The 25,080-nt window shown below is 39.4% G+C and overlaps 1 protein-coding gene across 1 annotated transcript in view; it reads right to left on the reverse strand.

Moving 5' to 3' along the window:
- TNFSF11 (TNF superfamily member 11) overlaps nucleotides 1-24,288 on the reverse strand; it is a 79,854-nt gene extending 55,566 nt beyond the window's left edge. Inside the window, exon 1 of the mRNA XM_027649703.1 lies at nucleotides 24,226-24,288. The gene's annotated coding sequence lies outside the window, so the exon portion shown is untranslated. The remainder of the gene's footprint in view (nucleotides 1-24,225) is intronic.
- Between the last annotated feature and the right edge of the window lie 792 nt (nucleotides 24,289-25,080).

The raw sequence follows: 25,080 nt of genomic DNA on the forward strand, positions 1-25,080 counted from the left end.
GAAAGGGAAAGGGAAAGGGAAAGGGAAAGGGAAAGGGAAAGGGAAAGAAAAAGGGAAAGAAAAAGGGAAAGAAAAAGGGAAAGAAAAAGGGAAAGGGAAGAAAGAAGAGAAGAGGAAAGACAGAAATAAAAGAGAAAAACTAAAAATAGCTATCCTTTTAGGTAATCCCTTTTGAATGCCACCAACTTTTTTTAAAAAAATAATAAATTATTTTAATACTTTCTGTCATCTATGTTTAAATCAAATTTTACTTAGAGCAGCAGATTTCTGCATTACTAATATTTTGCTACAGGGCTGGCCACTAAACCAAGGGCTGCTTTCCAGTAGACCCCTAACTCTGCCACAAATTGCACAACAACACAAGAAAACATAAATAATGCATCTGGAAATACATGACATATTTAAAATCTGCAATCAAAGAGAGCCCAACAGGGAGCAAAGAACACTGGTACCGTCTCTATGGCATTTATATAGCATGGACCCTTTGCCCCTGAATACAATCTGCCTGGTACATCCTGGAAAACCTCACTGGGCCAGCACTTCATTCCTGATTGTCCTCGGCACAGATCCAGGTTTCACCATGCTGACTTCAGTCAAATAGATTACTGAGGGAATGAGGGAAGATGGATAAATTTGTCCATCGGTCTGAAGACCAAAAACATCTGCTGGAGTCATGGAGTTGGCTGACTGAGTTCACATAAAGGAAGCCCCGCTGGGAGTCAGTACCCAGCTCTTTTGAGTTTTGAGGGTTGTCCTCAGAGACCACAGCATTTTGCTACCTAGGGGCAGCAGAATGTCAAACTGACCAAGAAATCTTTCAGCCTATTAGCACAGTATGACACAGACAAAATGCTCTTTATGAATATCAAATAGGTATTAAAATCAGAGGGTTTTTTAAAGAAATTCTCTAGACTGCACACAGCCCAAAAGCTGAGCTCAATCCACTAAATGAAAGGTTTCAGATGTGCAAGGATTTATAGTGCATCCACTTGGGAAGATGTGAATGTGGTACCAAAGTGATAGGTAGCTGTACAAGGGCTAAGGACAATTAAAATGTAGTAGCTTTTCTTTTTGAGCAACAGGACCCAAACAGACTGAATATCAAGATTAAATTGGAGGATAGTTTCTGAATTAGTCAATTTTAAGAGGCAGTTTCTTATCCCTGATACTTGGTAACTATTCATGTGGTGATGTTTTGTAACAGTGTAATGCCAGATTCATTGGCATGATTCGTTTCATCAGCTTTTGGAATCAACAGATGTTACTGAAACGGATGTTACTCCTAGTCCACAAAATTCAGGATTAAATAAAATAAATCTTAGAAACATCCTAATTTTCAACTCCTAGATAAACCTAATCTTAAAAATCCACATGTTAAATAAGTACATTAATAATCCAATTATTAAGAGATCCTGTATCAAACTTTTCAACTGAATTTAGCCTCTCTCTCTCTCTGATGACTAAGGAGTTGAAATAAGTGTTTTCCTTGTGGTATCAGTACAATTTCCTAGCAGTCTGCTGTGTCTGAGTCATCACAAACACTAGGCAATAGAGGAATAAAAACTGTTTCCCTTTGTTTTTTTGCTTCTCATATTTGAGCAGGAGGCACAGAATATTTTAGAGATCATTTCCTGGTTCAAAGCCCATTGAAATCAGTGGGAGTCTTTCTGCTGAATTACTTAGTTTTGTACAGAGCCACCACTCTTTAATACATTAAACAGTGAAGTTTAAAAGTTGCCTCCTTCCATCACTAATCTCAAAGTATAGAGAGGTTTTTTAACAGTTATCTTTATAACTGGAGTTTGTGGATCCCATTAATCTGGTGACTATGGGAAATACATATATAGGTATGAGGTAAGAGCCTTATGCTCTAAAAATATTAACACATTTTTAACTGAAAGTTATGTCTTTGGCACTCATATAGATGTTGCATCCTTTAAACACAGGCAGGACTTAATGTACGTTTTAGATGTACATCATAGAATCTTTTAAATCTTTGCCTGATTTTGACATGCTTGACTAGTGGGTTTATTAGTTATAGATCACAAGTTACAGAAATGTCAAAACTATGTCTTCTGGGCCTTGCACTTGACTAGCTGTGAAACACTTGGAAATCTTCAGCATATCTTGTCAGTCAAACTTGATCCCCTAAAAAAAAGAGACTGAAAAGCAGGAGATCAGGGTTTTGGACTATCAAACACACACCATCTCTCTTCACCTGAATTTCCACTTCTGAGTATGACAGAAATTAAAGTTGTGTTAAATGTACTGTGACGTGTTTCAAATGTTTTTACAGAAAATCATTTGTGATTAAAAGATTGAATTTTCTGTCATATCTTAGATTAAAAGTCAGAATTGTTTAGAAGAGGACTTCTGTTCACATATGTGTTCGCATCAAAACTTCCCTTTCAAGCTGGACATAAGCAGCTAGACTGACTTGCACAGAGTTTTGGAAGAACAGCAACGAATTCTTATTACACATTTATTTAATTGGGGAGGGAAAAGATAGGAGATATGATCTTGCCCCTTGTAAATTTACTATTTAGTTAACAAATATATGGAGAAACAATCCTTTTTTAGTAAAGTTCTAGCTAAATATTTAAACAGTAGTTATTAATTCAACAACAATTTTTAAGTTCCTATCCATCTTATTTCTGTAAAATGTCTCCTAAGAATTATAGTGTTGAATCCTGAAATATTTATTGAAGCAACACTATGTTTTCGCTGGGTAACAACTCAGTAATGACTTCAGCATATAATTCATACTATTTAAGTCATATGCAGCATCCATATTTTAAGCATTAAGTCAGTTGCTTTAAATTGTATCAACACTGTGTTGTATAAGCTTGTGGCAGGAATAGAAGCAGCTTTTGTTTGAAGCTACTATTTAAATTTTCACCAGAAAAGAGAAAGTAGTAATTTATCCATGGAAATAAGATGTTTCTGAATATTACAAAATAACCATTATTTATGGTTAACTGCATCCAGAACCTTTTCTAAACTTGATGTGAACTTCTACAGTGCTTCCAAAGAATGTTTTTAGTCAATCTCTTACGACATCTATAGCCATAATGTGGGGAAAGCAGAGTAACTGGATGCCAGTATTTAGTACCAGTAGGATGTACTTAGTTGCTCACTATTTATCCATTATGTTTATAATGTCCAAGTAACCAATGAGTGCAACAAAGACACTGATTGTATTCTTGAGAAATGAGCCTTTTAAGTTGTAATGCTGAACTGCTGAGCTTACAGGCAGACAGATAAAGAATCAAATGAAGATTAAAGAAGAGCTTTATTATATTGAGATTACAATGTGATGTAAGAAACCCTGTGAAAGTCAAAACATGAAAAAATCAGTATCAATGTTCCACTTGTTGAAAGAAGACAGACTGAATTTTTGTTTTATCAAAACCAAAGTAAAAATCTTATTTAGTTCAGGATGAGAATCTGAACACAAATTAACTGATTTTTAAGTCTATGAGGATTTGTGGTTGCAATACTCATGTCATTCCCACCTGTTAATAGGAGTAGACATTATTTTGGCTCTGTGCATGTGTGTCATTTTTCTCATCCTAGTTTAAAAAAAAAAAGTAAATCCAGATGCTCTTGAGAGTTAGAAGCCAAAGATACAAGAAAAAATAATGTTCCTGAAAAAAACCCAAAACCTAAACAAACCCAGGGTGTTACATCAGGCTTTCATTTTTAACATGACCATGATTTCATCACTCTGTGGTTGGCTAGACAGATCACTAACATTTTTGGTAATTAACACTGTTTTTGTCACTTTGTTAAATTGTTTGCAAATCTATATTTACATAATTGCTTCTCCAAACTGCAACAGAATCTGGAACAGGCATGCGTCATGGAACAGGATGTTTTTAGACCCACTTGTTGTCAAACCTCTCAAATTGTAGAGACATAGGAGGTTTTACCTTTATCATCTTAATTAGCTGGCCCATGTTGTGTTGGGGTTTTTTACAAGCTTGAAAACAAGTAGCTTCTGTTTCCAGGTAACCAATCTTTAAGTTTAGAGCTGGCACACACATTGCAAAAGAGATTTCATTTTTGAGCTGCAAAATAACATTCATCTATATATTTATCTTCCTTATCTGTTTGCTATATTTAATCATAAGAGTAAACTTGCATGTAAATTATGTAATGTCAATGCACCAAGCCAATACCTCCTGGTCCTCCTGCAATCTGCCTGCATGGCTTCAAATCAAGGACTAAGGTATTGACTTGGATACTCAGCTTCACTCTTACTCGAACAAGGACTGCATTTTTATTCAGAGATGCAGTCAGCAGTGAGGCAACATGTATTTATGGCATTGACCTTCAGCCTCTCCTGGCCTGGAGACAAGTGTTCTGAAGCCCTGGACCCCATGGTGAGAGGACCAACACAGAAAATATAGCTTTTGAAAAATCAGTTATCTTGTCTCAGAAATTGCCTGTAGAGTCTCCTATTACAGATGTGAGCTTTTCATGTTTTGATTCTAAAATCTATTGTGAATGTTGAAATCATGTCCTTCTTTCAGCCCTAATGCTTTCTGCAAAGCAGCTATAGAAAGAAAATTTCAGATTGTGCCTACTGCTTTCTATGTGAACAGAATATTAAACTGTGAGAGAGTAAGGATACCAGAAAAAAAGGAAAAGCACTGTGAGAATGAAAAAAAAATCAACATACTTTTAGTCTTTCTATTGGTAACAGTCATACAGCAGCAAACTTAGCCCACCTTTTTGAATGGTCACTGATGGTCTGTCATGTTTCCAATCATATCTCAGTCTTTCACAAAGCCCTGGTACTCTGTCCACCACTGAAACAGAAGACATATTAATCCTGGTAGCCAACTGTTACATTTTGTGATTCTTTTACAGTACCTTGCTGTAGATGTACCTTTTAAAGACAGTTTTTAAAGCATGGAGAGAACAACTCCAACTTTTCAGGGCAAAGCAGGATGTTTACAGGTGTTCCCATCCCGTAACACATCATCATCCCTTCCCCACTACCCTTAGACATCTTCTTCTGGCACCCCTGGTGTGTCATAAATGACCACAAATTATCAAATCATTTGCTCTGCTGCTCCCACCATGTGGAAAATCATATAGGACTCAACTGGGACATATGGCAGAGCAGGAAGCATATGAGGAGTTGCCACATTGCCATTAAACATTTTTTCCATCCCCAGCTGCAGGGCCCCAGATGAAAGGTTGAGGGGGGATATTCCACAACTGTTTATTTGTTCAATGTGTTCACTTATGTCTGTTGTTCTGAGAGGTTTCTTAAACCACTTAAGCAACAGTCAACCTCTTTCTCAGAACCAGTTCCATGGCCAGTATTGATCAGACATGTATCAGAAAATTATTTTCAAACAACAAACTGAGTAAATAGTTATGGCTCAATATGTATTACAGAGCAACCTGCCTTTGAAGCCTTATCATTCCTCTGTTGTCTTTTTTCTCTCTGGATTTGTATGGCAGGGAAAGGCTTGTGGAGGCAATAAAGGTGAAGCAAAGCTTCTTCTATTTTGAGGGGCATGAATTAGCCATTCATGGAGCCTCTAATAAATTTACATCAGGTAAAATGAAGTTTTAGCTTCCTCTTCGTAATTGGTCACACTAAATTCCCGAGTTTACTGATGAATACATAGCCACTTTGCAAGGACAATGGGAAATTTGAAAAAAAAAAAAAAGCCAACAGAAGACTAAGGAGAAGAAACAGGATTAGAAGGTATCTGTAAATGTGAATTATCACTAAAGGCTCAGATCTGTTGTCCGCAGATGGATATTTAGAGGCACTTGATGTTGCCTGCAAAGTCCTGCCTGGACTCCATTTCCTGGCCCACAGCTTCCCCGTAGGCTTTGTGTCCTACTGCTCAGTCCACCTTGGATGTCTCAGACACCACAGGGTATCTATGTTTAGGCAGGCTAATCCCTAAAGCCACAAGTGTTTGATATTCAGGTCCAGACTCTAGACACATAAATATGTTTTCTAAACATGAGTGTTTTCATGTGATCCTGCTCCCATTATAGTATGTGGAGACTAGTCAATAGGGGCAGAGGAGTCTGGAGGGTTATTCTGATCTCCCTAAAACAGACATCTGGCTAGTTGAGCAGCCCTCCTGACTGTGTGGATGGGGCTGACTAGCTTGCTTTATCCTACCAGCAGCTTGCTCATGGCTGGAAGGTCAATTCTTAGACCCAGGAAGTGTTTACAGCCAAGAACTAAATCCTAACCCAAAAACTCAATCACTTTTCGCAAGTACCTGTTAACGAGAAGGAAGGTTCCAGGGTGAAAACTTCATTCCAACAGTCTCAGACTCTTCTGAAGTTCAGTGGCATTGGTTGTGATGAGTTGAGCCATTCAACAGGTCTCTGCAACTGTTGCCTGACAGAGGTAGAGGGGCTGTATTAGCATGAGTTGCCCGTTAATACATCCTCTGTTGAAAGATCCTCAAGTCAAACATGGCAAGGCCAATAGAGAGGAAGCACCCTGTACAACATGGTGGTAAGCAGCCCTGGGGGTCTTTGCATCAGCTGCCATTAACAGAGGATAACAGACCTGGCAGGGGCTATTAAAAGTATTCTTTAAATCCATACAGAGAGAAAAGCTGCTAAAACATGTTTCCACTCAATGAATCCATTCTCCAGAGTTCTTCAAAGACATCACTGTTTTCCTTGGCATTCCACTAATCTAGTGCAATGCATTATATCTGCAAGGTCCCTGTGAAAATCTGCATTAGCTCTATTAACATCATCAAGGAAACCCTTAGGTGAGATGTAACAAGTTACAAAGCAAGTTGTTACTGCATGCTTGCATATAGCACCTTTCCATAAGACCAGATAAGCTTTCTCTTCAGTAACCTCCTGCTGCTCTATGCCCAAGAGAATAATTTTTAAAAAATCTGAGATGTATTAAAAACAAATAAACAAACAAACAAACAGACAATTAAGTACTAGCATATAATTAAAAACAATCACCCATGCTCCCATTTGCAGAACGAGTTCTTCAAGGAGTAGCAAGTGACATTGGCAGCAACTGAAAAGGACAAAAAGTGGGGAAGAAAAAGAAAACATTTTCAGCTGCATCTTCAGCTGTATCGTGCAAAGGTGTGTGTTATTGGGTGCTAAAAGTTGGTCAGTGCCTACCATTAACTGTGCAAAAAGAAGAAACGTGGTAAGTAGCTTGGAAGAATGGTTTTTTCATTGTTCTACTTACTAGTCCGTATTATGTATATGTCTGTGTAGCTACTTGAAACTAGTGTGATTACTAACAATCAACACCTGTATATGGACAAGAAAATAAATTAAATAATTGATGCAAATCTTCTGAAATTCCATTATTCCACCAGTCCAAGCAAAAAACATGGCAATATCCAGGAAGCAAAGGAAAAAAAAATGCCAAGGGTGGGTGGAAGCAGGTGTTGCACTTTCCCCCTGTATATATTAGCCATTTCTTAGGTATCCATTCTTGTGGGCTTTACCTCTCTTTACTGCGACAGACTTTTGCCTTGTGAATTCCCTTCCCCACTTTTGATAAAGTTAATACAATTTTCAGCTAATATTCCCAACATCTATTTACTTAATCTTGTTTTTGTTTTGTTTATTATTATTATTATTATTATTAATGTAATTTTAAACGGAAAGTTTGCAAACATTGTTTTATAATGGGGAAAGGAAATTTTGAGGGTTTTCTACTGCATTTGAAAATGCCACAAACTTCACATGTGAGAATACAAGCACCACAGGAGAACATAGTTAAAATCAAACCTTTAAGAAGATAATAAGAAATAGTATACAGACTGGACTAGGGCCACTATCATAGTTTGGTAGGCTCTAAATGTGATTAACAATTTTACTATGAAACCTCTTCTGTAACGTATTCAAAAAAAAAAAAGAAGTGAATATGTATACCGGAAAAAATGCCCATAAAATCAAATTCAGAATATTATTCAGCCAAATTTTCGTGGACACACTTGTTTTTTCTGCACATTAAACTTTGTTGAAAACTATGTCCTCAAATAGTGAGTCCCACAGCCACTGGCTAAGTAGGTTTAGCTTTTATTTCCTAAGTGATCTTGACTATTACATTATTTTAATTATGGATTATTTTAAGGATTTTTTTGAACTATGCCTGTACTAAGATGACCTTTTTACCATGAGCAGGGTATTAACAATGGAGATGACTCAGGCACAGGAGGAGAACTAGTCTGTATGATGCCAGTGCAAGTGCTGGAATGTCTCAGCACTGGGCAGCACACAGGTACAATGGAGGGTAAGTCACTGCAGAAAGGCCACAGGAATTTTTTTTTATGCCCTGATTTCAGGTAGCCCATAAAAAAGCATCAAACTTAAGGAGTACCTACACTATGACAGTGCTTTGACTTTAATTTTCAGTCTGGAATTCCAGGCAGGGCACCAGCTTTTCCCACCGTTCACTGAGAGCGTGTAAACCTAAGTTCTGAATTATATTTTAATAGTGAATCCCATTTTTATCTTCCTAGGCTGAATTATACAAAGTATAGTTCTGGTTTTGCTCAGAGCCCAGGGGAGTGGCTCACACACTTTAAGCTAACCCATATTCTGCATTTGGTTGGTTACCATAGCATCCAGCAATTTTCAGAATGAAACCCCCACTGAAAAAAAAGTATATGATAGCATATGACACTGAATACCTAGGTATTTAATTGCTATTTTGATACTGCATTTTCTCTAGTATAAGGTTTTCAGAACTGCCTGTTTCAGTATCCATTCTGAATACCACATGCAGTGTTCAGCCAGGCAGACACTGATGCATCAGCATTAAACTGAAAAGATGAATGTCCACTCCATATATTCCCTTTCTTCTGTTTCATGTCTTGGCACATGCTTACTGTGGATTTCTGACATATCTTTCCAAAATCCAAAAAGACAGTTTGAAATGCTATGCCATTGCATGAAGGATTCTTTCCTGTCAATAGAGAAGCCTCTAATTCTTCCTAGCTATGACCAGTAGCTATGACAATTAAATAATTTCTTCAGTCATGCATAATGGTATCAGAGAAACCAGATAATAAGAAGAAAAGACTGTCTAAGGAAAGAGGATTTGAGTAGTCTCAGCAAAGTCTCACACATCATTTAAATATATGTCTTTTTAGATTTAAAAAAAATAGAAAAAATCATTCAAAACACCTCTGCTAACAGTTTGCTGCTTGGTTTGAGACAGTTTAACCTTAAGGTGTGGCAAGCTCTGGAAATTTAGTGACTCACTGAGTAATAACCAGCTACAACATAAAACATCAGCCTACACACGATTTTCCAACCTCATTCTGTAAATCTTTTACTTGAAAATAAAAATAAAACTATTATCTCATTTAGCCTGTTTTTAATCCTTATGGCAAAAAGTTATATACTTAAGGAATATTATTCTTTCTTGAAAACTTATTAAGATATTAAAGAAAGTCACAAACATATCCTTGGAAACTTCTTTGATGTTCTACTCTCCATTTCTTCACATAAAATTTATTTCTAAGTGAGAATAACGTTTATTATATAATAGGCGAGTATCTGCAGCACAGAAAAATAAACTTTCAATACCTATGGCATTATTTTTATTGGCAAAAAAAAGCAAGAATGGGACACACAGATTTCTAAAATAATAACACAAGAAAAACCCATGAAAATACATATTTTCTTTATCCTTTCAGACAGGATAAGTGTTATGTTATCCCCCACCCCGATGTGAATAATCATTGTTCTCAAAAATATTCCAAATTATTCCAGACTTGGGACCAAATGAAAAATGTCATTAGTCCTCAATGGCTTCACCTCACTAAATTTCCTTTTCCCAAGGGGAAAACAACAATCTGGGAAGTGAGAAAGTGGAAGAGAAACAGGAAAGGAAGTATCTCACCCAAAACTGTAGTCAGGATGTGGCTGGGTGCACACCTTGATCTGGGAACCACAAAGTGCTCCTAGAGTCTCTGTTCAAGATTTAGTGTCTACATACATAGACACATAAATCCATACAACCACAAGTGAGTATGGAGTAAGGCCATCCATTTTCCAAATGGAGTAAGTATTCTCCATTTACTAAAATGCAGCAATGTAGCTATTCAGGATACAACTTTCTCACCTGCAGCTACTCCAAATGCCTTTGTCAAGAAAACTCAGTTTTTTCAAAGGCAAGAGAAGATGGGTCATCTCCACAGCTGATGGACTGCGGTGGCAGGATGCCAGGTGCCCACCAAAGCCACTCCATCACTCCCCTCTTCAGCTGGACATGGGAGAAAAAATATAACAAATATAATGCTCATGGGTCATGATAAGGGTAGGAGAGATCATTCACCAATTACCATCACAGGTAAAACAAAATTGACTAGGGGACAATAACTGAATTTATTACCAACTGAATCAGAGTAGGGTAATGAGAAATAAAAGCAAATACTAAATCACCTCCCCCACCCTGCCCTTTTCCACAGGCTCAACTTCATGTCTGAATTTTCTCCCTTCTCTTGCCCCATAGTACAGTGGGGAGGGGAATGGGGTTGTGGTCATTTCATCACACATTGTCTCTGCTGGTCCTTCCTCCCCAGGGGGAGGATTCCTCACAGTCTGCTTCTCCTCTAGTGTGAGTCCCTCCTGCAGGAGACAGTCCTCCAAAATCTTCCCCACTGAGCATCCTTCCCACGGGCTGCAGTTCTGCACAAACTACTGCAGCATAAGTCCTTTCCGTGGGGCACAGTACCTTAGGAACAGACTATTCCAGCCCAGGTCCTCCAGGGGGTCTCAAATCTTGACAGCAAACCTGCTCCATCATGGGCTCTTCTCTCCATAGGGCCACAGGTCCTTCAAGCATTCTGCTCCAGTGTGGTCTTCCCATGGGGTCACAGCTTCCCTTGGGCATCCAGCTGCTCCGGCATGGGGTCCTCCACAGACTGCAGGTGGATCTCTGCTCCCCTGTGGACCTCCTGTGCTCCAGGGGCACAGCTGCCTCACCATGGTCTGCACCACAGGCTGCTCCAACATCTGGAGCACCTCCTGCCCCTCCTTCCTCACTGACCTGTATGTCTGCAGAGCTGTTTCTCTCACATATTCTCACTGCTGTCTCCAGCTGCTGCTGTGCAGCAATTTTTCCTCTTTATAACTGTTGGCCCAGAGGTACTGCCACTGTTGCTGATGGGCTCGGACCTAGTCAGCAGTGGGTCCATCTCGGACCCACCTGGTGTTGACTGTCAGATGTAGCAGAAGGTGTCAGCAGCTCCTCAAAGAAGTGACTCCTGTATTCCCACCGCAAACCGAATACAGGCACATGCATTTCAAAAAGACCAGAGAAATGATGAAGGGATGTCTTCAAAACAAGAAGCCTTATATCAGTACTGAAAGAATTCATTCTACTGAGAAAAAAACCTCTTAGTAACAACTGTGAAGCTTCAATTTTGCTTTTTCTATTACCTTGACTACCACTTATCTTGAAATACTTTGGAATATAATTCACTGTTGTATTTTGTATTGGTCCCTTTCCAGATGTCAGAATGAATGCAACCATTTCCAATTTCTATTCCAGGATTCAGATGAACAGCTCTGAAGAGACAGTTTCTTTTAAGGTAAGAACCTCAACTCTCTTGGCTTGACTTTTTTAATGACAATCCTTTGGTTCCTGTCTTGGATAGCTTCTTCTGCCAGATTACACCAAATGAAGGGATTAATCAGTGGCAGAAAAATAAATAATGCAGAGCTATCCACAGAGTTTGAATTCTTTAAAAAAATAGGAGATTTTTGAGTCCAACATCAACTGCCTAATTTTGGTAGGAAGCATGAGGTTACTCCAAAGAGAAGAGGCAGTAAACCATGTATTTGTGGTGTTCAGATTGGTGATACAATCATGTAACTCCAAAACAGGAATAATTCACATGCCAAAAGCTACAGAATTAAGTGTGATCCAGACTATGGACAGAGGTGCAGGACCACAGCAGGCAGATAATTTCTAGTGACTTAGGGACTTGCTCCATTATATGACAAGTGTATAGGTAAAGTACTATTGGAGCCCTTTCTTCGAGAAAGAAGCATAAAGGCAAAGTTTGAGACTGGTAAGTATTAATTACACTGAATTGTCATACTGATTCTTTTAGAATCAATGTTCTTTCACAAATCACCACGGCTTTTCCAGCAGTGTGTTAAAATACCAAGTGAAATTGCATGGCTAATTTAACAAAATTGCTTTTGCAATGTGTGAAACAGGTGACTGGGTGTGCAGAACCCCTAAAGTAGCCAAGAGGCCACAAAGGCAGTCAGCCTACACCTCTAAATAGTTTAACAACACACACATTCTGCACAAGCTGTATTTTGTCCTTTGGTATATACTATGTGAATACGTTAAAAGAAATGAAAAAAAAAATCAGAAAACAGAAGTTTTCCAAGCCCATGGAATGACTCACAGAAGGATTTGAGGGATTAGGCCCCAAAAGCATGACACTTTTGTTCTAGTTTTAAATTAAAAAAGAAAAGAAGAAAAGATAATTCTAAATTTGTAAATGGCAAAAGGGTGTTACACTTTGCAGCATCTCATATAAGTTTTGCTTGTGACCATCTTGAATGCCTACAGCTCCAGAGACACTATAATTACACCAAGCCACATGATGCGACATGTGCTTTCCTCTGCCAAATGACAGATGTCTTTTCCATGCAGCAGTTTCCTAGTAGTATACTCCACATGCTGTAAAGCTCATTCTGAATACGATAGGAGTATGACTGGTCATTGCAAAAGGAAAGCAATTAATCTGGATAATTTGCATGCTTTGAATTTTCTGGACATATTCACCATGAAGCTTACATAAACACTATAAGAAGAAAATCTAAGCCATTCCTGCATGCACATATAAAATTAGTCATTTATGTTTGCTAGGTGCAAGAACACCACATAAGCCACAGATCCAGTTAGAATAGTATTCAAAGGTAGATGTATTAATGCATTAAAAAGAAACTAAAGTATAGCCCCACAAGACTACAGGTAAATGTTTAGGAGAATCAAATCTGTAATTCAAACAAAAATGGCTTTGACAAAACATGGTGAGCTCCAAACATTTAATGGTAATGATCATAAGAAAGGAAAGGAAGTGCTCAGTAGTCACCCTTTCCTAAGTCAAAGAAAATATAGAGAAAGGCAACAAACTACAGCTATTGTATGAAGTCAAGAGATGTAAATAAACCCATGAAAATATTTACTGCTGAGCTTGAAAGAAAACGACTATTTAAGAAATTACTATCCAACACGGGAAACTCTGCCCCAAAAATCCCATAAGGCTGAACTCTCTAACTAAGCTAGCAAGATTTCTAGTCCCAAAAGTGTAAATATTTTCAAGTGTAGTGAAAATATTGTACAGCGATAATGTGTTTATTTTGATAAATGCCACATCACTATAGTTTTCAAAATGAAGAAATGTATGGCTAAAAAAAAATGTCCATCATGCTTAAATTGGGCAACATGGAATAGGTCTGTTGATATGTAATATGTGGAATTAAATATGGAGTCTTAGTGGGACTGTGTTGCCTAAATGGATGAATTACATTCAAGCACTCCTACTTATCCTTATGTCAAATTTTAGCTTAATGAAAAATTAAGGAACAAGGCAGTGAGTAATTTATAGGTACATGTTTGCATTACTAGCAATAGAAAATGGGAGTAAAGTTTTATCATGGATGTTAAATACATCTATGTTATCTCAATGAGATTATTTTTTCATTAATTATTTAAATTACTGAGGGTCAGGCTGTAAAACATCAAGTTTTACCATAACAAGAGAACAGTTATAGTAGGAAAAAAAAAAGTGACTAAGGAGGGTTTGCAAAAACTCTCAAAATAATTGCATCCCCTTCATAAGGGCACACACAAATATGTAAGACCAAAGAAAATGTTCAGTTAGGGCACATGCACATTTAAACCTCTTCTCCTTTCAAATATACAACTGCAGAGGAATCAAATCTCTTCATCAGTTTAAGCTGCAGTTGAAAAAGCAGTGACCTCTGGGAAAAATGACGAAGAGTGGACAGAAACTCCACCACTTTCAAAACATCATATTGTTTTGGGTTTTTTCTATTTTTAAATGACATCTTTTTTTTGAAAAGGTACAGAGATATTTGTGGGGTTTTTAAGTAACCAAAAAGGGTGTGTAGCATATGAAACGCTAATATTGTAGTGTATGAAACATTTAAATTGAAGTCTAATTATTAATTTATTCCAATATTTTTCTTTTGACCAGTAAGTAAAAAGAAAAAAAAAAAAAGCTATCTTTGCCCAAGCTTCCTTTGGATGCACATTCATATTTTGCCTGCTTGTTTTGAAAAGCTGTCCATAAACTCTGTCCAAGTGGCATTGTGGCTCAGGGTTCCTAGAAGTAAGAGATAACAAAATGCTCCTAGATCACTCAGTTCACTGCTAATGTCAGACAAAATAACAACAAAATGACAGTTCTTACTGCCAGGAAGTTTCCCTTACCAGCTACCAATGGCATTTTCTCTCACTCTTTCACTCCCTTGTATATGCCTCGTGCACAAGCTTGAGTTATTTCCTCCTTTGCCAATCTTCCACCCATCCAGTGACATGTGGCTGTAGTACAAAGCTAGGGTAGGCAACCGTAACTACTGTTAACCTCAGACATTCAAGAATCATAAGGTGTGACTCCAAAATTACAATAACCTTAAGAGAAACCCAAAATTTTTAAAGGTTATTCATTGGAGTTCTCTTTATTCAACCCTTCAGGCTCCTAGGGCTCACAGTTTAAAATGGTTTTTTATGCAGCTGTAAGGGCTTAGACATTTTAATGTGTTTTTAAGTGAAAGCTTTGATTTAGTGCATTTACTTAATAGAAAGATCAGAGTTATAAAGCTAAAAAGGTATGAATTTTTAAGATTTGCAAAATATTTACAAGTTTTGGCAGTATCTTACCCCTTTCCTGCATTTTCCCCAATATATCTAGAATTATCAAGAAATACTGCCCTGCCCCTCCGGCAGATACAAGGACTGACTTTAACAATTGCTGCCATAGACTTGACACTTTACTCTGCGTTTACAAGACTCGCGTTTACAAGACTCACATTTACTGCGGAACTGATTTCCTGGGAGTTTCCTGCGTCTGCGGAGGGAGAGGGGAGGTGACTGCCAGCTTGCTGTGGGAGGCACAGTCTAGTTCCTTCTCCATGCAGTTCTGGTATTAGTAAAACAGAGGAGTCACTTGATCTCGTGTTCACCTTATTCCAAGCTGTCTATCAGCTACCAGTCTCTAGAGTGCATCCCACCACCTCCCATTTATAATGAAGACCAGAACGGAAACAACAGTTGGAACCTCAGAAGTTGCCACACAGCAAATTTTTCTGGCAGCTCTCTTCACATGGGAATTTTCAAAGAGCCTTTAATAGTCTTAAATCCAAAAACATTCCTATGAATATGTGACTTTCATCCACAATGGTCAACAGTTTCCATGAATTGCAGTGTAGGAGTAAGTCTGTCCAGGGGAAGATCACTGCCTGCTTTCCCAAGCCTTTGAAGGAATAACTGAAAGAGTCGCCTTTGAGGAGGGTTTCTGTCTCTGCTTGTTTCCAATGAGAGGAAATCCTATCCTGCTGTCTTGGTTAGGACAACATTTCCCTCTTTTCTGTGTCCATTCCCAACAAGGATGAAAAAGGCAGCAGAAAACCACAGCTGGATGCTAGCTTGATCCAGAAGTGTTGACTGGGTGGAAGGAAAGAGGGAAAAAAGGCGACAGAGAAATAGCTAGGCAAGAGAGACCAAGGCTTAGGGACATAGGGATGTGTGAAGAAAGAACGGGAAAAATGGATGGAGCTCCAGCAAGAAGCAAGTAGAATGATTTTGAGAGGACCAAATTGTCACAGCAGCTGAATAGTGACAGCTGAGTGAAAGAGCAATGCAGGAAGAAATGACAGATTTACTGTCTTAATTACTAGCCATGAAAAAGATCTTTCCTAGAGAGCGGGTGGAATGACTGGACCTGCGTGGATATGTTTGCCTAGCAATCCCTAGGCAGGCAGAACAACGGCAGGATGCCTTTGCTCATTGACTTCTCATATCCTGGATTTTAAGGCTGATCTCTGAATATCTGAAGGCAGTAACAGCATAATGACAAGGCTGAGGATGCCTACATGACAATTTCATTTTACATTACTAAAACACCTGTGTGCCAGCTGCTGTTCAGACAAGCCCTCAAGTGTTCCAGCTGGAAATGTTTCTGAACCAGGAAAGACAGAGGTGCTTCAGCAAAAGTGAAGTTCTCTTAATAGGGAAAAAATTTATTTCAAACTTTTAGAACCATGAGTTGGCACTTTTGATTTTGTGGGATCCCGTGGTCTAGAAAAGATCAATTATAAAAGATAAATTGAGGATATCTGATACAATGAAATGGCAAGGATCATAGTTTGCTGAATTAAAAAACCTTTCTTCCTAAGTGAACATTGACTTTTGATAAAATATCAATGTGTACAGGAAAAATCAGTTGCATTCCCTACTGGAATTTCCTTAAAAGAGTGACCTCTGATGCTTGTAAATGATTTTTTACTATTCTCCACTTTCTGTTAAAAGAGATTAACATCAAGATAGGAAATTACACTTACTTGCATCAGAAAACCTCACTCACATACCAAGATGTCAGAGCTCATCAGAAAACCCTGAATTGCGCAAAGCCACAAGTAGCCTGCTGTGCATTATATTTTTGCTACGATGAATTAATATGTAGTGGTTTTCTCTATTTGTTTCCTGTTCAGTATTGTCTTTAAAAAAATGCTCACTTGTTTGCTTGCATTACTGGAGGGAATGATTACCCTCGACAGAATACGAAGGGCAATGATAGCACAGATTATGAAGCTGAGCAGCAGTGTACTTCTCTAGCAGCTCTACTTCTTTCATTGGGCTGCACTTAAAGTAAGGAGGTCCTCACTGTGGAATTGTACCTCCATTTCTATGGTGATATCAGCTCTTTATTGCATTTGCCGATGTCCGAGGATTCAGTTTAACCTAAACTGGTGCAGGAAGACAATAGGAAATGCTCTTATTAAAGGTGACTGGCTGTGGTTAACTGATGGTGTGCTCAAAGCTTTTAGAAACAATGAAATCTGACTCATTAGTAGGTGGGGGGGGACTTCTCTCTTAATATATCAGCATTTGAGTTTGTATTCAAATTTGATTTATACTTGTGTATTTCTAACATTAGAAATTACTTAAGCAATGCAAGGATATTCAAGGGAATATGCCACCTGTACCAGTGTGTCCTGTATTAGAAGGTAATTACAGTGAGATGAGATGGCAAATGTTTCATAAAACAACATTTCTGCTCCTTATGTCTGTATGGATGACTTTGTGAGAGTCCATGCTTGCCCTTGTCTGCATTACATATAAAAGTGTTTCTGAGGGAGTGTGTATGACATCAAGTCAGAAAGACACTTTTAACAAGGGACTGCACATTGCTGGTTTTATAGCATCATTTGTCAAAGCTGAAGCACAATTTAAGCGCAATGACTTCACATTAATTTGGGAATTCTGAGTCTCTTGAAATTATTTTTTTAAAGAATATTAAAAAAAAATGAAATGGAAGGAGGAGAAGTAAAAACAATACCCTGTTCTACCGCTGTGAGCAGCGCACTTTCATCTTCACATGCTGAAAAATATATTCCTAACACCTTTAGGTAGCCTGAGCTCATCTCCTAGCAGCCAAGCTCAAATTTATCAGGGAAGCTGTAGGCTGTTTGGTCATGGGGGTCACATTTCTGAGAAATGTGGAAGAATTTTCACAGATCCTGATTGCGTGTATCCTGCCTCAGTGTCATAAGTGTAGGTTTGGACTTGTAAAAGCAGCGTTGAGTCCTACAGCTCTTGACTTGCCCTCCGGTCAACAAGGATATTTGCAGAAACCCCACTCAAGGACACTATTATTTCTGTTATGTCTAATCCGCTACAAACTATTTGGTCTGTCCACTTACTGCATCTTAATTTTAGCAAATTTATAGGCTATGGGCTGCTTTTGCTTCTCACGTGTATGATACACACAGCAAAATGAGGTCCTGTTTTGATAGCAGTACTGAATGTTACAAATAATAGCAAAAATATAACTCCTCCTACTATTTGACATGACCTATTTCCAGATAGGAAATGGTCAATCATAGCATAATTGAGAAGATAACCCATTATTAACTCCTGTCTCCAAAACTTCCAAGAAGGCTGATTATATGGTTCATCCTGAAACACTGCAATTTCACTAACATATTTGTTGAAGGCAATTATAATATATACAGTACTTCATAGATCTTGGAATACAATACCTTTAAATGGAGTAAATGGCTTGTATGCCCTGATCTCAAATGAAATGTGACACTATTATATCTTTAGAGGTTACCAACAAATCTCTTTCTCCTGGGTAAAAAAGGAAAATCATGATGAGGAGAGAAAAAGAAAATATTTTGAAAACTTGTGAGCCCAGTTGCTCTCTGCCAACAGCTATGCAGACTCTGGGGCTGACTTTTTGCCAGAGTCAGCACACTAGTTAGAAGTCTCACGTTCTGCTGGCAGCAGCTTGATGATAAAAAAGGAAAAATGTTTCCCTTCTTTCTGCCTTCAGCAGATGACTCCAGCCTACAATAGAGCCAATTCAAGTTTTTGCAATGGCAATTTGTCAAGTTTTCGCTCATTAAAAAACTTTGCCAGAGCTTTACTCCATGACCTGAACGGCTGGGTGACTGAATGCCTCTTCCCGGACTGAGGAGGCTGAGCCGGAGAGGCGCTGCTTTCTCTTAGCCTTGTGTCTTAAAAGGCAAAGTGAGGGGTTTTCACCTCTCAGACAGACAAGGCTATAACAGAGAAGTGCTGAGCAGCCCACAGGCACCAGGAGCCACCTGGGACACGACAAGAGGTCCTGTTCCACCAGCACAGCAAGCAGGTCATCCACAGGGAGCAAGGACTGCAGGATACCACCCTGTGTGTATTCAGAGGACAGTTACACAAATCAATAGCTTAGGAAGCTATAGAATTAGATCTTTGTCCTCTCTACTCTCTCCCACACTAGGGTGCTAGGAGAGCAGCACTGCAGGCAGGCTCATGGCTTTGACACAGCAAAGAGCAGGTGTGAAAGCAGGGGCCCATGTTCTGACTTGCCAGTCCTACCTCTAGCACCAGGATGAAAGAAAGTAGGATGAAGAATGTGGGATGAAAGAAAAGTGCCTGCCCAGCATGCCAGCCTGGAGAGAAGCTGGTCCTTTGGAAAGGATTTAAGGCTCTGGACACCATGCAGGTGGAGAAATCAATGCAACCAGTTGCTACACATTTGTTGAGGTGATCAGGGTTCATAGAACTATAGAATCACAGAATGTTTGGGGTCAGTAGGAACCTTTAAAGATCATCTAATTCCAATGCCCCCACCACAGACATGGCCACCTTCCACTCAGTGAAGTTGCTCAAAACCCTGCCCAACCTGGCCTTGAACACTTTGCCAGAGAGCAGCCCTGCAGAAAGGGATCTGGGAGTGCTGGTTGCCATTGGGTGCAGTGTGAGTCAGCAGTGTGCCTTGGCAGCCAAGAGGGCAAACCATATCCTTGGGTGCATCAAACATGGTATCACCAGTGGGTCAAGGAAGGTGAATATTCCACTGTATTCGGCATTGGTGCAGCCTCACCTGGAGTACTGTGTTTAGTTCTAGGCCCCACAACTTAAGAAGTACACAAAGGCACTTGAATGCATTCAGAGGAGGGCAACGAAGTTGATGAAAGGGCTTGAAGGTATGACCTGTGAGGAGCCACTATGAGTATTTGGGCTTGTCTGGTTTGGAGAGAAGGATGCTGAGGTGCAACCTCATTGCTCTCTACAGCTTCCTGAGGAGGGGAAGGGGAGAGGGAGATGCTGAACTCTTCTGCCTGGGATTCAGTAATAAAATGTGTGGTAATGTTTGAAAGCTGCATTAGGGGGGGTTTAGACTGGACATTAGGAAGCATTTCTTTAACAAGAGAGTAATCAAACACTGGAACAGGCTTCCTAACAAAGTGGTCGATAAGCCAAGACTGTCTTTGTTTAAGAAGCATTTCGACAATGTCCTTAATAATATGCTTCAACTTTTGGTCAGCCCTGAATTGGTCAGGCGGTTGGACTAGATGATTGTTGTAAGTCCCTTCCAATTGAACAATCTCTTCTATTCTACTCTACTCTATTCTGCTCTATTCTATTCTATTCAATTTTTATTTCTGTTTCTATCATTACCAATGATAGAACATGTGAGCAACAAGTTTCAATGTCTCACCACCCTCATCATAAAACATTTCTTCCTTATATCTAGTCTAAATTTACCTTCTTTTTCATTAAAACCATTAACCCTTGTCCTATCTCAACAGGCTCTGCTAAAATGTTTGTTCTTATCTTTCTTATAAGCCCACCATAGGTGCTGGAAGGCCACTATAAGGTCTCCCTGGAGTCTTCTCCAGACTGAACAAACCCAATTCTTTCAGCCTTTCTTTATAAGCGAGGTGTTCCATCCCTCAGACCATCTTTGTGACCCTCCTCTGGACTCACTCTAACAGATCTCCATCTTTACTATGCTGGGAAGTCTAGAGCTAGGTGCAATACTCAAGGTGGATCTCATGAAAGCAAAGCAGAGGGCCAAAATCACCTCCCTCAACCTGCTGGCCACTCAGCTTTTGATGCAGTCCAGGATATGGTTGCTTTGTGGGCTGCAAGCATATGTTGCCAGTTCATGTTCAATTTTTCATCCAGCAAAACCCCCACATCCTTCTCCTCAGGGCTATTCTCAATCTCTTCATCCCATAGCTTGTATTATACTGATATCAGTGATTTCCCCAACCCAGGGTTCAATGATTATAACTGTGTGTAGCTCTCTGCCCCCCCGACTGAAGATCTGTTGGCTCAGCTGTTCATCCCACCACCTTATGTCTGTGTTATGGGACATAGCATAGTTTTATAAAAAAAATAGAATAAAATTACTATGAGTGGGGATTCTAAGGCTGCATCCTCAGCCCTTCCTCCTGACTAGGTGGAAGTGGCTTCTCAACAGCATGTTTGTTCCTTGATGCTAGGAGCAGGCCTATAACTCCATTATAGAGGGTGTCCAGGATGATCGCCTCAGAGTCTGGGCTCCTCTCCTAAGGACCAAAAGCTTACAGACATCTATGTGCCTTTCCACTTCTGTTTTTTAATATCTTCCTAATGTGGAGGTCTCCTTTTTTCTAAGACTTAATTCCCAGATAAGGTGAAATCAGAGGTTTCTGCTGGTGAACCATGGATGTGGAGGAGGAGGAAACTAAAGAGGCGATGGCTGCTTCCCCCTTGGTGAAATAGATAAGAAAGGATGAGGTTCTTCTTTCCCTATGGGGTATGGATTTGTAGCCCATTTCCAAAATGCATCAAGAAGCCAAAGAAAGTAATTTGTCATGCCTCTTCCTGCCTGTACACAGAAAGACGAGTTGTGTGTGCATCGTGGGGCAGACCCACTAAGAGGAAACTTAGGGAGGATGTGATATACCACAAAGAGGGAGTTTTTGATGGTTAAAATATACACCTCTGTCATCAGTTCCTAGCAGAAAATGACAGCCAAAAGACCAAAGTACCTATGAGCTAATTTAGAGAAACTAAAAGGTCCTCAAAATAACAGAGGGTTTGTTTCTGTAATCATATTGCACTGAGGAAATCCATTATCTTATTTATGGTTTGTTTTTCAGGGTCAGAGCAGACATAGTAGTATTTATTGTGAAATACAGGTTGTAATGCTGTAACAGGTTGGGCCATCTTTGTGGGTTTATCATACAGTCCTGTATAGTTTGGTTTGACTAGGGTGTACTCACCAAGTACACAAAATCAGTTAGAACTTTTTTAATTAAACCAGGTCAACATCAGCTAGCTTTCAGTGGTTTAATTCTGTAAGACAGTCCAAAGTAGGCTTTACGAACCTGTTCCAAGAAACAAGAACTGAAATTTAAGAGAACAACAGCTAAAAATGTTAGGACACTTAGTGTGTTTCATTTAGCCAGGTGAACTCATTTTATTGAAAACAAGGTAGTATCTGCAGGGCTGTTGAAACAAGATTCACAAATCGTATCAACATTTATCAACCAGATATTGCCATTCAGAAGAAAAGTGGCATTTTGCAAGCTCATCATGTCTGCACAACAGAAATGATCCCAAGAAACAAGTCAGTGTTTACAAGAGAAATAAACCCAAGAAACAAGTCAGTGTTTATAACACCCCACAAAGTATCCTCTGCTTTCTCACTTGCTTTCAGTAATGGAAATATTGACGCTGGCTGTGCCCGGCATCTCACCTAGCTCTGCATCAGATCCATGTAGCAGTAAGCATTTGACTGCTCCTCCTATTACCATAATCCACCCTATTTTTCTGACCTCTTTTTCATGTCATGGAGATTAATATCTCCATAGATATTCATTGACCATAAAGGAAATCAGTGGTGAAGAAGACGACTGAGATCTGCTAACATGAAATCTATGCAGAGAGATGAAGACTAACTGTATAGAAGTTTGATGGCATCAGTTCTTGGTTATCCAACTTTGGGAAGGTAAAATCAGAGAAAGTACAGATGTGCCCATGTCCTGTCTTTCCCAGTGGCTTTTCAGGGCAGTTTCTGAGGAGTCGTTTGGACAAGGGATCTTAAATGAAGCAATCAGATCTTTTAAAACTGAGTGATTCCTTCCACAGATGTGTAGTTACATGACTAGGTGAGGATTATACCATGCATCAAAGGATACAGCACTATGAATACAATATTACAGGCAAATTAGAAATAGATCTGGACATGTAGCAGTATGCTAGGGTTGGGGTGACAACTGTCTGCTAGGTTACAACAACCACCACAAATCCATTAAGCCCTTGGCAGCTCTTCAATGCTTGTCACCAAATAGCCCTTTTTTCCCATTAAACTTTTGGGAATTTAATCAGAAGGTCTTTAGTTTGTTTGTTTGATTGATGTGTTGTTGTTGCAATTCTCATTATTTGGCACCACCTTGCTTTAAATATCTTTACTGAGAAAAATCTGACTACAAGAACATGTGGTAAGCAAGTAAAAAGAAACAGTATCAAACTGAAATGTCATGTGCAGAGTCTTCATGACTATTTATGCGTGAGGGTGGTTTTAAACACTTACTTAGGGTAAATGTTGATAGCTACATTGATTTTCATGTCCAGGGAGAGAGAAAAGGTCAAGATAGAAAACCTTCAATGGCTTAAAATTTGGGGGATAAACACCACTGTAATCCAAATAAGCTTATGGGGAGGCAAAGCTCAGCTTGCACTTTTCTCTCTCAGCAGCGATTCCTGGCAAAGCTATACTTCCAGTGGAGTTCCCCATTCACAGTACTGTGTAGTGGAGTTCAGTGACTTTCTTAAGAGAAGCAATCACTTGTTTTATATCCATTGTGATCCAGATAGAGTGGCCACCCATTGAGAACAGACAGGGAGTGGGAGGTGGGAAAAGGGAAGAAACTGAAGCTACAGCTCCTTCTCGGGACATCAACTGTTCAAGCCGATGCAGATTAATACTGAGCTGCCACGAAAACATCATTGATTTGTGACCATTTAGCTCACACCAAAAAAAACAACCTCAACTTGGTCTCATGTGCCTTGCATACGCTGACTTGGTTTATTTATTTATTTGGTCAAAAGTCACCATTTCCCAGCTTGGGATATCTCAGTGGCTGGCTGAAGTCTGCCAGACTCCAGAGGAAAAGGCTGTGAAACAGCACCTGTGGGATGTGGACAAACACATTAAAAGGAAATGTTCATAGTTTGTGCTGTGAGCAAAGGTTCCTTACCCCCACCATTCTTCAAATAACTCAGGTCAACAAGGCTCTGGTATATTGTCTGAAAATGCTCAAGAACAGTCCTTCTAGCATGTTATTGAGAAATGATGTAATAGGGTTAGACGATTCTGATGCAAACCCACTCAGGCCACATACACTGGCTGAGGAGGGCAAACTCATGGCAATGGCAAACTATGCTGGTAGATGGCAAGCACACTGGTGAAGAGAGTTGCCAAGCTTGTGATAACCACCAGGGATGGGAAAACTGTCAGGTAGTACAATGTCACTACTTGGGAAAGGGCAGAGAAAGCACAGAAGAGATGATTGCTCTCCATCTCGATCTTCCAGTCAAGGAAGGAATGAACCCAAGAGCATACCTACTTGCAAGAAAAGCATCCATCTCTCATCTTGATTGTAAAAGTCATGAAGAAACACTACCTTGTTGTCAGATAGGGCTTCCCATCTCCCTGCCAAATTTCCAAGCCTCTTAGTGGTAGCGTCAGCCAGAATGAGTGAGTGACAGAAAAAATGCAGGATAGGGAGCAGAAAGGTATGGATAGACCCAACCTACATCTGTTGTGGAATAACAAGGAAGATTTGTAGGACAATACTGTTAGGGAATGATCAGTAACGTTCCTCAAGGTTATGACTGCTTTGACCACTGGACTTCAGAATGCAGTACTGCCTAGTAATAACAGTAACCTTATGGCTACTTAACTCTTAAAACACACACAGCAGGCACTTCCCATTTTACCCACAAGAGTGAACTTAGCAACTCTCTTACATTTGCCCAGTAGAAGTGTCATAGCTGGGTCTTCACGTGCAATCTGCATTAAAAGGGGACAAAGAGATTGTAGGGGCACAGGTGCTCAAAAATTAAATTAAACAAACAAAAAACCCAATCCATGTTGTATCCAAACACAGATTTAAGAAATTATAGACCCAGTGGTAGGATCTGAAGAAAGTGCTCCATTGATCATCTGTCCCAGAGGGCTCCAACATCACTCTCTGACAACTTGGAAGCAACAAAACAAACTCCTAAATTACTCTTGAAGAATTGCCAATATATGTGGTTTAATAGTTCAGACTGAGCATATTTGGTTGTTTTCTTAAAGGCCCATTCCCTAGAATCAGGTTATTACCTGCAAATTTAACCTACTTTCATCTGAAAGCCCTTGCAATCACAGGGAAAGTAAAACTGTGAGGGAATGAAGGAAGGGAAAAGCATATGAGTATAAAGGGGGAAAAAAATGTAGTCCAGAAGGAGCGACTTTGAGAGCCTGATAATTTTTA

The sequence above is a fragment of the Corapipo altera genome, unplaced genomic scaffold, assembly GCF_003945725.1.
Source record: "Corapipo altera isolate COAL_440 unplaced genomic scaffold, ASM394572v1 0, whole genome shotgun sequence".
Classification (NCBI taxonomy): Eukaryota; Metazoa; Chordata; class Aves; order Passeriformes; family Pipridae; genus Corapipo; species Corapipo altera.